Raw genomic sequence first — 15,819 nt, forward strand, 5'->3', positions numbered from 1 at the left:
TTCAGCTGGGAGATTCTCAAATCGATATTCTGGAAACTCTATCTCTCGCTAAGGAGATATGTTTGGCTGCTAATTTAAAAGCCCAAGTTTACAAATCGGTCTTCAGGTTATATTATACTCCTAAACGGATGGCAACGTGGGGAGACAAATATGATGGGAAATGCTTTCGATGTGGGGATTCTGAAGCCGATATGGCTCATATTTTTTTTTATTGTATTAAGATGTCGCATTTTTTGAATAGCGTTGAAGTATTTATATCAATGGTATTGCAGCGTCCCTACAAGATTTCTTCTACACTTATGTTATTGGGAGTAGGCCAAAAAACTTGTAACCATCCTATATTAAATGAGCATAAGTACTTTTTATTTCTTGCACTGATTGTAGCGCGGTCATGTATTGCAACAGAATGGTTATCACCTGAGGCTCCGACTTTTGAATCTTGGAGAGCCACGCTGTATCGTATTTATGAAATAGAATGGAATCTGTATGCGTTGAAGGGGGCTCGGAAGAAACGAATTGGATTGTTAATTTTGGGGGCACTTACAAACTTTCTTGATGCAGGATGAATATAGAAGTATCCGATACATTTTTACTGTAAGCGCTGTATGTATCTCTTTTACAAATTGCTTTAACTGTATGAATTTAATTTCATGTTCACGGTCTATTCTAAGGTTATGTATGGGTTGTATATTGCCACTAGAACTGCCTTGGAAATAAAGAAATTTAAAAAAAAAAAGTAAGTTAAGAATTAGTCCTATGCATTTCCACTCTGGAACAGTATTACCAGACAATAATGTAGTAGGGCTTTTGGATTATGTCATATGAACACAGGCAACATTTGATTGTAATTTTTTTTTTTTATTACAGTCAGAAATTGACGCCAACAGTAGGTTATGTAGCTGCAATAAATTGTTCAGGTCATTGACATTTAGTGTACCATCACACCGATATACAAACAAGTAAAGCTTGATCAATAAGTCTGGTGTTGCCAGCTTTCCCATCATTCTTTGTGTTTAGCTGAATGCTGTATGGCACATGGATTGCCTGCGATTTATGGTGAAGATAATGTTTGGCTCTGGCATTGCTTGATGTATCATATCAGTATCCTGAACCATTAAAAACCTGGCTATTCTCTCAGCCCTGGGCACCTTGTTTGCTGTGGCCCATCTATCATGACCTATTCTATCTTCTAGCGCCTGGACACCCTCCATGGAGCTGCTTCAACTCTAAAGATACGCCACATAATTACACCCAACTTAATGCAACATAAATACACTCCACATACCAGTCAGTGCCACATAATTATATGCAACATAATTACACTGCACTCAATGCCACATACACACCAAATAATACCACTCAGTACCACATAATTACACGCCACATAATTACGTCCTACTGAGTGCAACATACACTCCACATAATACCACTGTGTCACATAATTACACACCACATAATTACACTCTACTCAATACAACATAAATACACTCCACATAATACCACTATGCCATGTAATAACACGCCACATAATTACACTCTTCTCCATGCAATATAAATACACTCCACATTATACCACTCAGTACCACATAATTACACACCACATAATTACTCTACTCAATGCAACATAAATACACTCCACATAATACCACTCGGTACCACATACTTTTATGTTAAAATCTTTTTTTAATCAGGTTGTTCAGTTGTATATAATGTCGTCTTGGTTTGTATAAAGGTAACACTTTTTATTCTAACTTTTCAACATGATGCACAGTAGCCACAATGCTCTACAACATAGCCAAAAGGTCTGGCTAAACACATAAGGTCCCAAAGGCGAGACCTATTGGCTATGCCAATGCTTGTTTAAGGCATGGGGCCTTTAGTGATTTGCCCAGAATCCAGGGTGTTTAGCTGATGCCAAGATTCGAAAATGGTTCCCCAGTTCCAAAGTCGGCAGCTTGTCCCAGACACTCCTGCTCTTCCCTTCACATCACTTTCCTCCACAGTCTCTAACTCTGTTACACTTGTGTTGTTTTTCTCCGTCCTCTTTTTGAAATCCCTCATCTGCATATTTAGTACGTCATCTCATTAATCATTGTCTTTTCAGTCTGTCCTTTTGCATGTATTTTATTGTCACCTCCCCTTTACCATCCCTCCTTGTTATCCTTCACGCTAACATGCATACACAAATGCTTTTTCTACTCATCTTTGGCGCTCTGTGTATTTCAACAGCTGTGTATAATACTACTACTACCACCCCCCCCCCCCCCGTAATTACAATTGGCAACATATGTGATCATCGCTATGTATGCTCTCGAACAGCCCAGGATTGGATGCAGTGCTGTAAAGTAGTGGGAACCGCTGGAACCCTGTTCCAGCAGCTATTTCTGGACCCAGCGAAAAATCCTGAATTGTTCCTGGTGTCATCTTGCGGCACAGTGCACAATTTGGTAGTGTCTGCACTCCTTTCAGAGCAGCAACCTGTAGGCAGCAAGGGGGTTTTCTTTTTTTCACTTCCAGGTGAGCCCAAACCAAAGGCCTGAATTTAAGGGTTATCCTCTTTATTTTGTTTATGTTCATGCTGCCAGCCATCTGGAGCCTAATACCTAGATGCCAATGCCAAGGAAACAAAAGCACACAGAAAAATTATGACTTGGGGGCCTGTTTTACACTTTGTTCAATACCCCATGTAAGAAGTACAAAAGACACGCAAATGATGGACGGAATATGGAAGAAATCAAACATTCATCCCCAGTCAAGAGATCTGGGTTAAATCCATCGTTTTTTTGCTCACCATGCTACCCCAGTTTAGACCCAGCCATATGCAAATCAGTCTTGGCCCTGCTCCTCATGGGAATATTTCAGCCCGATCTGCCAAGCCAGGTCCTCTCTGAACCGGAAACAAGCATCCTGGGACCGGTTTCGGAGTATCACCCCTCATCAGCCACACTAGCTTAAATCCATTTTCCTTTACAGCTTTAGTAATTGCTGACGATTACTAGCATATCAAGTACTACACTCCCGTGGAAAGACAAACAAGCACTGGGAAAGCCAATAGGTCATGCCTATGAGAGCTGTTGGCTTTGGCACAGTTTTGTAGCCATTTTGTACAGCAGTACGGATGCTTTGCAGTGTGGATAAAACTAATTTAAAAAGCGCTGTGAGGCAGCTAGGGCAAATGCATCTTTTTAATTTATTTTAATAGTTCATTTGTGCTGGATGTTCCATAGTGCTTTTTAGGTCTCGCCTAGGCAGTGCGCATGCGCTTCTGTAGGAAATGACCTTTTGGAATTGGTCTGTCCTTTTCAAGCACTTGTGCTGGCATCCACCTTGCGGGAGCGAGCAGCGGCGTGCAGGGGCCATCTGTTAGCAGAGTGTCTGCTTGACATTAAAACATAATCTATTGTAGTGTATGTACCTCGGCCATTAAAAGTGGGGTGGAAAGAGATAGGTGGAGAACAAAAATTGTTAACAAATCCTAGGTTGACATTAAATATAATTTAGTTTAGGAGATCCCCATACATAGTGTGCAGGAAATGTGAATAGCTATTTACATCATCAGTCAGGATACCGCAAACATCACTCTCAGAATTTTGACACAAAGCAGAATTAAAATCCCCATCCCATATAATAAGTACATCTTTTGCTTTAGTGTTCTGTATGCTATTTAGATGGTAACTTATTTTCCTCATTACCCCCTCAATCGAATCATGAGGTGCGTTATTATAGAAATTCAATAAGGCAATACAAAGTTGTTTATCGCATTCAATAATACGTTGGAAATATCTGTCTGTGACTTTCAATGCGATGTTACTAACATTCACATAGTTTGATACATAGGTACAAACACCACCCTTTGATCTTCCATGGGTTGACGCTACTGCTGCAGTGTGATACGTTTTGTAGCCATTGATGTGTATTGGCTCCTCAACCCATGTTTCCTGCAAGCTTAATCTAGCAAATGGCCCAACAATGTCTGACCATGACTGGTTCTTTATCTTGGATTTTAAGCCAGCCACGTTCCAAAATAGTAAATGACAGCGATCTTCCCTCTTTAGGCCATTATACTTCTCAACCCTTGCTTCAATGAAATGTGCACTGGAGATATCAAGTGCGGCGGCGGGTAGAAATGTATCTTTGTTTACCTTAGTGCCATCAGATAAGATCTCAGGTAACGAACACATAGATGGTAGAGATCTGGGTGGGATGTGGGAGTTGTTAGTTGAAATAATAGGTGTTTCTAGGGTCTAAATGTCTAAATATTTAGCTTCTATGGGGATCTGACTTTTATCCTTTCTCCGAACAACCCTAAAGCCTACTGCTGGTAGTCAATCAACCTCCTCTAAGGATGGAAGCATGTCAAAATGGTTATGAACAAGGACGTTATTTACAGGGCGGGAGTTAACTTTATGGGCCCGCTAGCTAACATGATGTGGTTTGTCTTCGTAGGCTGGTAAAAATATCCCAAAGGGACTAGGTTAATACCCTGTGTTGAAATAGAGTAGTTTCCAACTCTGCTCAGTATTGTGTGGGCTAACTGGGGAGTTCTAAAAGTTAACGCCATGCAATTGCCGTGTAGGTTCTTGCGTCCTCTACCTATCCAGCTCACTCTTCTGGCCATTTTAAACTTGGCAAAAAGCGTCTGTTAATCCCATTTTTGTACCCAACCAGAACAGGGACTTGTTTCTTAAAGTGTCCCATGACTCACTCACTCCTGATGAAAGCCTGGGCACGTTAGCTAGAACTACCATATGCGGTGTAGCAGCTGGGGGTATATCCAAATAGGTCATTTCAGGCTTGTATCTATTTGAGAGAATGGGTGAATTCGAACTATTGGTGTTTAGATCGTCCAAAGTGTAAGCCCGTGGTTTGTTTCCCTCCCCCAGTGGCCCTGTTATGTAATCAGCTGAGGAGTTAGTGCGTAAAGGCCTAGAGGGAGTTGGAGGTAAAGGGGTGGTTGAGAGTTGCCGATTTTGCAGTCAACAAATGTTGGTCCTCTATATAGGGAACCCCCTTGGCGTTTATATGCTTGGAAATAGCTGTAAATGTTTGGCGAGTGTGTGTCTGGCTACAGCTTTCAAGGTGAACCGGGCCGTGATTGTTTAGTGATGTCGATTGCATAACATTTAACTTTTCAGTTATCCAAACATCTAGTTAAAGATTCTTCCAAGGCACAGACTCTTCTTGTTGAATTAGTTGTGGTACCTCTCAAGTAGTCCTCTAGTGCATCCAATTTGGCGTTTAACTTACTAAAATCACCCTGTGTGCAGGGATGGTTGCTAGTTAGGGATTTTTCCTTACTGCAATGCTTTCTATGAGGTTTAGAGGGTATCGCCCTAGGCTCTGGTGAAAATTCCTCAATTATATTGGGGAGAATATCTGGATTTCGGGAGCATTTCATGGGCGGTTGGGAATCCCTCTCTTGATCGCTTACTGAAATGTGATCGGACGTATTTAGTATGCAACCATATGAGCTCAATTGTCGACTCTGCACTTTCAGAGGAGGAGCGCGTGTATCCTGTGCAGCCTCGGCTGTATTTAAACCTTGGCAGGGAACCATTGATGGCCCTATTTTTTACGGGTTCATGGCCTCTTCAACAGAAATAATCTGCTGTTCAATGGCTCCCATTTCCCCAGTTAATTAATTCCCCCCCCCTACCCCAAGGCTGTGTTTTTGCTTTGGAGTTTGTCGCCTTCCTCTTGCCCATTTAGTCACATTGTCAAATAGTCACTATATAAACTGAGTTTGTTTTAGCACTCCGGTTTCTTTGTCAGTCTTTGTTATTTTGTATGATCTTTCTGGGGACTCTATTGTGACTTGTCATACAACAGCCTTTGCAGTACTTAGAAGCTGGGTTGTACATTTCTGGCCCACCACAAAGTAATAAAATAGTCGAGATAAAAGCCCCGGCCTCAAAACGGTCACCAGTATGGATATACAAGTACACACTTGCATGGTAAACTCACCCGCACAGATGCGCCAGTGTACCAGAAAGTCGCTGATCCTGAGAAGCCAAGGGAGGGAGCCCAGGCTGGCCTCCTCCAGCCTATGACGGGCTTAGAGAGGCCCGTCTTGGACCGGTCTTGGCCCAGTCTTGGCCTGGACCGAGCCCGTCCTGACCTGCGGGACCAAGACAGAGGTTTTATGTAGTTTCCATGCCCACCTCCAGGGACCGCGATGCAAGTAATCCTGTGCTGCATAGAGTGCCAGGTAAAAAGTTGCCAGGTGCCGGTACTTAGTCGATCGGTCTCCCGGCGCTGTTGGACAGAGGTTTTATGGCGTTCCCACCTCCAGGGACCGGGATGCAAGTACTCCTGTGCTGGATAGAGTGCCAGGGGCCAGGTAAAAAGTTGGCAGGTGCCAGTGCTGGGATGATTGGTCACTCTTTTCCTTGCCTTCTGTTGGTCAGCGCCTCTTCGCCTCCAGTCTTCTTCCTGGGCTACGCTTCTCCATCCTGCAGTTGAGCCTGGACCAAGTACTGCTTCCAATGGTCAGGATCCTTCCACTGTAGGCTCCTACAGTTTCACCTTTGGTTTATGGTTGGAGCAAGGCTGGGTCACTACCTGCAGCAGTTCCTGGGCGATTTGCTGAAATATTATAAAAAAAGAGTAAGGCAAACATGCATGTGTCCGAGTAGGTCCTGCTCAGAGAGAGGAGGCATGCAAAGGATAGAAGGGGAGGATGATTTGAAAGAGAAAAGGCGAGAAGACCGAAGTTTTATTGAAGGTCAGTTTTAAGGAATTTAGAGCAGCGGATGCTCTTGCAGTTTGAGTCAAGTAGAAATTCTGTTTTTAAACGGTTTCATTAACTGTATGCTGAAATATGAGAACGCTAGCACTAGTTGGCCAAATTGGGGCAAAAGAAAACCAGGGAAAAAAATGTAGGTGGGTATAGTGTGCTCGACAGAATTGATAACCTCCTGGGCGATTGTAAAGACATTCTTATTTCAGCTCCAAATGTTTTACGTCCATCAGCGATTAGATCTCACTCTCCCAACCACCTAAGTAGTCAAAGGGGTCAAAGAAATCCTGGGATGTTTAAGACCCAAAATAGGCTGGCTTTCTGATCGGGGGAGATCCTTCACTGTTGTCTGTTTTGGCTGATTCTGTTATTTTCCCACAGGTTACCACTGAGGATCCATTATCTTGTAGCAATCGCTTTGTGCTTTTGTCTGAGCCTTCGATTGATCAGGTTGTTGCTAGTTATTCTGTAAATATGTCTAGGTCATCTGAAGCCTCTTTACCTACCTCATTTGATCATGCTCATTACAGTGCTCATATTGTAGAATTAAGAAATTAAGTGGGATTATTGAAATCATTGGTCTCTTTACTGATTGTGTCCCTGAAACAGGTCTCCGTACTTACCAAAGGGTTTGTAAGCTCTGAACCCAGCACATTATCTGCTACCATTTCTAGAATGTCTTGTTATTCCACCTAATCAACTGATGTTTTCTTCTGATGTGTGCTCTATTGGTTCCTGCTCTCACCCCAATTGTGTCTGTTCTTCATCTCCCCTTTCTTATGTCTCAGGGGTTTTCTGATTATTAATGTTCCCGAACTGACCCCGAAGACTGGACATGAAGGGGAAGAATCTTTAAAAAATAGGGTGATACACTGGATCTGTCATGTTAGGGGTTGTTGGTCACTCATTTGTGACAACATCATCAGTGTTAAACAGCCAACTGTTTTCATTGTCCTTATGATCAAATAGAACCGACTCTTAAGTCCAGGATTTTGGCTGACAATCTGGTGGCTTAGGATATTGGGTCTTGTCCTCCACCCCAGTCAAAAACGCTATTTAAATATCCTAGAACTTTCAGATCTCAGCATCTAGCTAACAGACCCTGTTTGATGCATTATAATCCCCTAGTATGATCTTGTGACAGTGGCACCCCTTATACATCTTACAAGTTGACTCTCCCTTTAGGATGGTGTACTGACAATCATCTCCTAGCATCCTGAATGGTGAAGGTGATATTTATTTGGCAATTCAAGTCCCAGCTGGGTCGAAGCTGTCTCCAGCAGCTTTAACACTGACAGTTGTTTAATCAAATACCCCTTAGTGCCAGATAGACCATTATTAAAGGGGTTATTCCTCATCTGCAAGTGTTGCTGACCCTCATTTATCTGCCTCAGAGACAGCTAGTCAAGCGCTAGACCGACCATCTTTAACAGGCTATCCCTTACCTATTAGTATCGCTGACTGATTTAACTACTTCGGGGACTACTAGTCTATCTAATAAGTCTGTTGTTAATAACAGGATTTCCTTTTTATCTTGAAACGTTGCTGGTGTTAAATATAAAACAGTCCTTTCCGATTGAAACTCCTTTATTGATTTGTATGACTTTGTTTGTTCCAAGAAACCTGGAGTGTGGAACCAGTTTTTAAATCTGGGTATTTAAACAATTTTGTACCCACCACCTGTGGACCAGTTGACAGGCCTTCAGGGGGGTATTGCCGTATGGGTAAGAATGGACCTGGGTTGTAAATTTCAACTGCTCTGTATTAATTCCCTAGACATCCTCGCTATCTAAGAGATAAGGTTAATTGACATTGATATATTTAACATATTCGCTAGAGGGGTTTGGGGAGGCCTATGGTCACACACACTCACAGCCCTGGAAGAATTTTTGCTGGCATGCCATTCTAATTTGGGCTTGATAGTAGAGAGCGACATTAACACCAACTTTGAGCCCCTAGACAATGACTACTTTATTGGTGTAAGTAATGAGGATGAGATCTGGGGAATACAGCAACTTGACCCTCCTCCAATCTCGAGGTGGACGGAGGCTACTCTACAGTTGAAAGCTCTTATGCTAGAATTTGGCCTTGGAGCCTCCAACGGCAGCACTCTCTGACAAGAAGGGTGCTGACACATATAACAATTTGATCCACTCTAGTTGCATCAGTTATATCCTCTTAGACCTCCATCTTTGGTCATCTTTTGTTGACTTTTCTTTTATTAACAGGATTAAGAGTGATCACGACCTTCTGAGCTTCTCCATGAACTCAATGCTCCAGATTAAGAACTGAACAGTTGCCAGTAATCACAACGAGGGATGTCACCCGATCGAATGATATGCAGCGTCTAAAATGGCCCTAGATTGTGGAGACTCCTTCCTTGTCCTACATCGAATACATTTGGATCTAAAGGATTGTTTGATGAAATTGAGCCCCATGGCTCCATTATCGGCAGTCAGTGTAACAGCCATGACCGCCCTACATAATGATTTTTTGAAGAAATATTGTTACTGTATGGTTTCTAGTAATGATCGCGGATGTAAACCTAAAGAGAACAAGTAGTTTGATAAATAATGCAGATCTTATAGAGACCTGGGCCAGGCATTAAGAACTAAGGATGTTGGAGAAATTCGCCTGGCTAGAGGGGATATAAAAGGGCCCAGTTTAAGGCCAAGAACGGCTTGGGACGAAGTCAGATGGCAGGATCTCATACAGGCCTGCTCCCTCAAGGACTCAAACTGGGCAGTGGTATATCAATATACCCTCGCAGCCCTGGATAGAATATTTTTCTAGCCTTTATTCTGGTATTGTTTTGTCTAATGAATTGGACCCTGTAGGGAGTAAAGTGAATATTGATGATTATACAGATTTAATGGATCCTTTCTTTACTTTGGCTGATGTTTCCTGTGCTCTAAACGTTACAACTAGAGGCAGAGCTCAAGGTCTAGATGGCATACCGGCTAACATCTTTCTGCTAGTGTAGTGCTTGTAATTTGACCCAATAGGACACACCTGGACCCTGCACTTCCAAGAGGATTCAAATGCACTACTGTACCTTTAAACAACACACGTTAAACAGCACTTCCAAAAGACGAGGCGATAAAACAAAACCCAGCATTCTCTTAAGGCGAGGCAAGAAAACAAATTCAGGTGCATTCAAAGTGACACACACGTTTAAGGCACAATATATCAGTTTGCAGACTCCCAAATATCAAGCAACTCTAGTGCAAAACCGGAATATAATGTAGCATATATACATGTAGCAAATGGTAAAGAAAATTAGAAATTATGTACACAAAGTAAGGAACACCTCACCTATCGATAATGCAACATCCTTGCGAACTCAAGCTGGAGGAGCCCTGCGACAGCCCAGGAAGGAGTTCGATCGGGACCCAAGTTCCGTTGGTTTCACAGCAGTACGTCTACACTGTGAATGAGCTCCTACCCGCCTTCCCGAAGTCTTCCAGCTTTAATACCTTTATTCAACATGAGGTGAAGGTTCTAGAAACCTCGTCCCCTTTCTTCTGTTGGAAAAAAAAACGAGCTGACTGTACTGGTCTGTGTCAAGGTCAAGACAGAAGCTGGCCAAGCTCCTGTGTTTTGACTCCGCGATATAGCTGTACAATTCCGCACATTCCCTGAAATGTACCACGCATGCATCCCACACCACATGTTCCAGTTCACTCTGATCGGTGAAGAGTAAAAAACAAGTGAAGAGAGAAAACGTGCCCTCCCCACTTTGCAGCTACTTGCGAGCACAGAAAAAGGAGTCTGTTACCCAAGATGGAGTCAATGGTCAATATATCATTCTTATTATCAGTACAGCTAGAAAGAGACAAATGGGCTCAGTATATTCTGTTATTAGCCAATGCTATAATAAGTGGTGCTCCAATACTTAACTCATGGAAGGGAACAGAGATTATCCTGATATATAAAAAGGTGGACATGTCCATCCCTCTAAATTACAGGCCGATCGTTTTGATCTAATGTATACAAAAATCTTTAATCGACTGCTTTTAAACAACATTGAGGAGTGGATCGAGAAAAAGGCCATCATTTCTCCCTTTCATGCTGGTTTCAAAAAGATCTCCAATTGATGACATTTTTCACTTTGTTTTACTTAATTGGAAGATTGTTGTGCTTGGCAGAGGCAACTTATATGTTGCCTTCGTCAACCTCAAAACTGCTTTTGATCTGGTTCCACGTGATATGTTATCTCAGGTTTTGGGTGATGTGGGCCTTCGTAAGAGACTTGTGATATTTTTGATTTGTCTCTATAAGGAGAATTTTGCTCAGGATGTTGCGAAACTCGGAGGCTGGTGACAGATCTTTTTGGTATTACTCGGGGTGTTCATCAGGGGTGTGTACTGGCATTCACCAAATTTTCTTTATACCTTAAAGATGTTGTTTCTTATCTTTATTAATTTCCAACTGATGCTCCATCCTTAGCAGGTATTAAAACATAAATTCTCTTATTCGTGGATGACAAGTGGTTTGCAACGTGCACTACATAGCTTCCAGGAATTTTGCAGCCCTTGTGGCTTGGTAATCAACTCTGCGTAGACCAAGTTAATATTTAACAAACATAGGTCTTTCAAAGGGAAGCTCGATCTAGGAGGAGTCCCACTTGATAGTGTAGAGGTATTTAGTTACCCGGGAGTTACCTTATCTTCGAATTTGTTATGGAAACCCCAGTTGGATTTATTGACTCTTAAACACAGGCAAATCACAGTAGTCCTAGCAAGACAACACGACAGCTCCCTTACAAAACCAATTGCTCCTATTTTGCAAATTTATGATGCTAAAGCTGTCAGTGCATGTCTCTATGGTTTAGAGTTGTGGTGTTTCTCAAATCTCTCCCCGCAGACCAGATCAGAATGAGTTTTTTGAGCAATTTGGTCCACACAAGCACCTATATTAAGCTCTTGAGGAAGTATATGGGTCGACATACACTGGCAGATAGAGCTAAATTGCGTCCCTTGATGTTTTGGAGGAGGTTGTGGCTTCAACCTGAATTGGCACAGGATGGTAAAGCATTAAGGGACGTGATTGAGGCTGATAGATTTAGCAAAATACCTTAGCTAAGACGAGTTCAAAAACTGTGATCAGCTATCGGTCTTGGGGAATTTTGGGATTACCTGCTTTCTAGCCCACCCTTGACAGCAAGGCTGCTGGAAGAACATTTCTGCCATTTGGTTGACGAAAATGCAGTCAGAGCAAGCATTGGTCATCGTTTGATTGGAAGCTTTTATCATTGTAAATCTACATTATCAGGGATGTGGAATTCCTATAGCCGGATGCCCAAGACCTATTGTTTGGGGTCAAGGGCAACAACTTTTCATGTGCATTTTGTCCTTGGGACAAGTTGGCCCAACACCCTGCAGCACAAACCCTTTAGCTGTCAGTTTGCAGTCCCGCATTATGGGTCAGGGAAGGGCAACGTCTGCAGGTAAGGTAATATTTTTGTCCAAATGTTAATGATGTTCAAACTTGTACTTCTGGTTCATTAATTGAAAGCCTTTATTATTAGGGTGAGCGCTCTAAGTAAATGTTGTAAGCTCTGACTGGCACTACTGACAGCGGTTCCAGTATAAAAAATGTTACGCACTTTTTCAAAGTTTAGCAATATGAGGCTATGTATAATGCTCCGAGAATGCTCTCTGAATAGATGCAAATCTTTGCAGAAGCTTAAAAGCAAGATTGAGGATTCTTTGGTTTCAAAATAAAATGTTCACAAAAAAATGCAACTAGGAAATAAAACATTGCACTAAACTGTAAAATTCTAGGTAGTTTCTGTGCAGCATCATTTAGTAAAATATGTTGATATATTCTAGTATTTCCCTAAAATATTCATAATAGAAAATCAGTGTAACCAGTTTCAATAAAATTATGTGAAACATAAAAATAAACAAACATTGGCAAAGTCAGTGGGTCTGAAACTGGTGGTCAGCCTTTTGGTTTTGTCAATGAGTGACTTGTTTTGGCATGGTTTTTTAAAAACCTTATTGATGTAGTAGCTGCCAGGTCCTCACCATTATTACAAACATTAGCAAAAGCAGACATTATTTTTGGTCTTAAAAAGCACACACTGCCACAGTAGTTACTGGCACTGAACAAAACTACTTTGTGTGCCGATATGCTCTTTGTGAAAGCGCAGAATACTGTCACTCACAGTGAAGTCAGCCGATACAAAGAGAGACAGAATTTTAATAAACGCAAAAGGTCATGGTTAATGCCAGACCAAATTAGGGGCCCAATTATTAAAGAATCTCAAAAGTGTACCCATGGTATTTCTTCGTGCATTAAGTGCAGCTATACGGCTATCGTGAATTCCCAAGAATTTACAGAAGTAGGATAAGAAATAGTACTCCTAAAAATATTGGTGAACTGCAATGTAGCATAAGCAAATATACATGTGTAGATTTGGTCATGCGAAAATCTGAGTGTTTGCAAGTTCACTTGACCTTCAACCACTTTTTTTCCCCAAATCTGGAAGAGAGTTTACGTCTGCCATTGTCAGGAGTAAATTTCCAATATTTCTCAGTATGGGAAAAGATTAGAGAAGAGTTGTTGAAAACCCTTAAAACCTGCAAGTTAGTAGGTTTGCACAGACTCAAAAGGGCATTCTAACCCTGGAACTATTGCTTACCAGTACCTTCAGCCCCAGTATGTAGATCTGCGGAAACGTGGCAACATAAAGGGATTGCAAGTATTCAAACACTACTAAGGTATGAGCCCTGGCATAATCAGAGAGGCTATATCAGAGCTCTTGTATAATGAGATTGCTGTCATAATATTTCGCAGCACTACATGGCACCAAAGGGACAAGTGGATTTTGTTACAGGACAAGTAGATTTATGAAGCAACCTGCACCATGGACAAGTAGATTTCTTATTAAATTCCACACCCCTGTACATTTTATTTGGAACCCTATTGGGACGCAATTTTAGCACCTCTTAATAGGAAATTATACTTGCATTTTAGGATAAGCACACTGCCTCTTAAGATGTTTTCTTCCAGACAAAGATGTTTTGTGCCCTACATGTAATACTGTTCGTGAATCTCTTGGACATGTTCTATTTGCCTGCTCTAGGTATACTGGTATTCGTCGCACATGGATCAAAGCCACATGCAGGCTGATGGGGACACACAGTAGTCAAGCAGCCCTTATAATTTTCAAATCCGATCCAAACCTGGTATATGCATGTGCTGTTGCTATGTTCTTAGGCAAAATGTTGATTATTCACACAAAGGCTCTGATTATTACTGCATAACCAATTTATTATCCCTCAGTCTGTATCAGCAAGTAATTCACCTCCTCGCATAGATTAGTTACCATCAATTTTTATGTGGAATCACAGCCATTTTCTATTTTATTGCTATATGAATGTTATTGGAATTCACAAGGACAAGCTATTTTTGTTCAGGTATACTACTTGTATATTACTTTGCAGCCCATGGTTTTGTGCTCTATGTGCCTTGTTTAAGCAAACCATAGGCGTGTAGAGAGGAATCTTTTACATTTTGATTTGTTTGCTCATTGTGTACTTGTTTGAAATAATTGCCATATCATTGTTTTAATCTGGCTTTTGTGATGTTATAGTTTTTAATTCTTCTTCTTAAATGTTTTGTTACTCATTTATACAGCTTTTTATTACATGACTATCTCTGTATTTATTGTATGCTTTTATGACTTGTATTGTTGAAAAAGCCAATGGAAAGAATGAATCTTTCCTGTGCCCCCAAACACACATACATCATAGCTACCTTCACTCACAGCATAGAGTTTCTTAGGGAGAAACCATGGGTAATTATGTCAAAATTAGCTCATTATTTAATAAGGCGGGTGAGAATTTGTAAGTGTTCAGTATTAGAAGAGTTTACAAAAAGGAGCTGTGAATCAGTTGTCACAATTCAGGAATCTGATGTTTAGACTGCGCTTATGTCTGGGCTTTCTTCACACTCCTCTCTCCCCACGGAGGTGGAACGGGGTAAATTGTAGGTTAAGCGCCCTTCTCAGTCTGGCCTTAGGGTGATGGGGGCAGAAATACTACTGGGCTGGTTATAGGATGGAAATTAGGGATATTAACCCATCCTCTCCCCAAACTCCCCTCCATATGGGTGACCGAGGAAAAACTGCTGGGACCCCCCTTTATGTGATGTCTGATGGACTTCCTTCCCTTTCTGGTCATACTGGAGTTAAACCCCCATCCCTGTCTGCTGGGCCCATTTTGGAGTAAGAGTGGCACACATTCAGATGCCAAGGCATGGCATTCCTTCTTTTTTTGTTTTTAAATAGTCTGTAATGTCAAGTGGACATTTTGCAGTCACCCCCCTGGTGGAATGGGGTAAATTGAAAAGGTACCTCCCAATCTCAACTCCTTAAGGCGGAGGGGTGGCAACACTCATGGACCTATTCGGGGGTGGAGGCAATAAAAAATAATTATCTCTGACGTCTAGTGGCTTACAACCCAACAGTTGCCCCCCATAGAAACACTGAGCTTAATTTTTTTATGGCGGGAATGACTCTGGCCAATGCCTATGATGTCCCCACCCTACTACACCCACCCACCACAAACATTATCCCTGGTGTCTAGTGAGTGGATCCAGGCTTATGGTTAGCCCTCCAGAGCCTATAGCCCAACAGGGATCCACTTAGAATAGGTACTGCTGGAAAGGGGACATTCGCTCCGACTAGTTTCACTTTAAATCATTGTGATGCTGCACGTCAGCCACACGGTTAAAAAAAAAAGTATAATAATCTGGGATGATTCAAGGGCAGCTATTTCCTCTCACCTGACATTATTTTTTAAAAACAAACTCGTTCTGGTGCTTGCACCAGAACAATTTTCTATAGTATTGCGAAGGATGAACTGTTAACGTTCTCTGCACTCCGAAGGTACTGCAGTGGATGTGAACAGCTCGTCCTTCACAATTAGGTGTAAATGCACTGTCACTTTTGGGACTAGTGAACTGGAGGGAAGGAAGTCCGAGTGAGACTGGGCCTCAAATTAGATAAAATTTGTATTTTATAGGAAGATGTAATTTCTTCAAAATATTGAAAATATTTCACAGGTAGG

The 15,819-nt window shown here is 41.7% G+C and overlaps 1 protein-coding gene across 2 annotated transcripts in view; it reads left to right on the forward strand.

Annotated features, from left to right (window-relative positions):
- TOP1MT (DNA topoisomerase I mitochondrial) overlaps positions 1 to 15,819 on the forward strand; it is a 977,649-nt gene that overhangs the window by 247,878 nt on the left and 713,952 nt on the right. The window lies entirely within an intron of this gene.

This window comes from Triturus cristatus, chromosome 5_1 (genome assembly GCF_964204655.1).
Source record: "Triturus cristatus chromosome 5_1, aTriCri1.1, whole genome shotgun sequence".
NCBI lineage: Eukaryota > Metazoa > Chordata > Amphibia > Caudata > Salamandridae > Triturus > Triturus cristatus.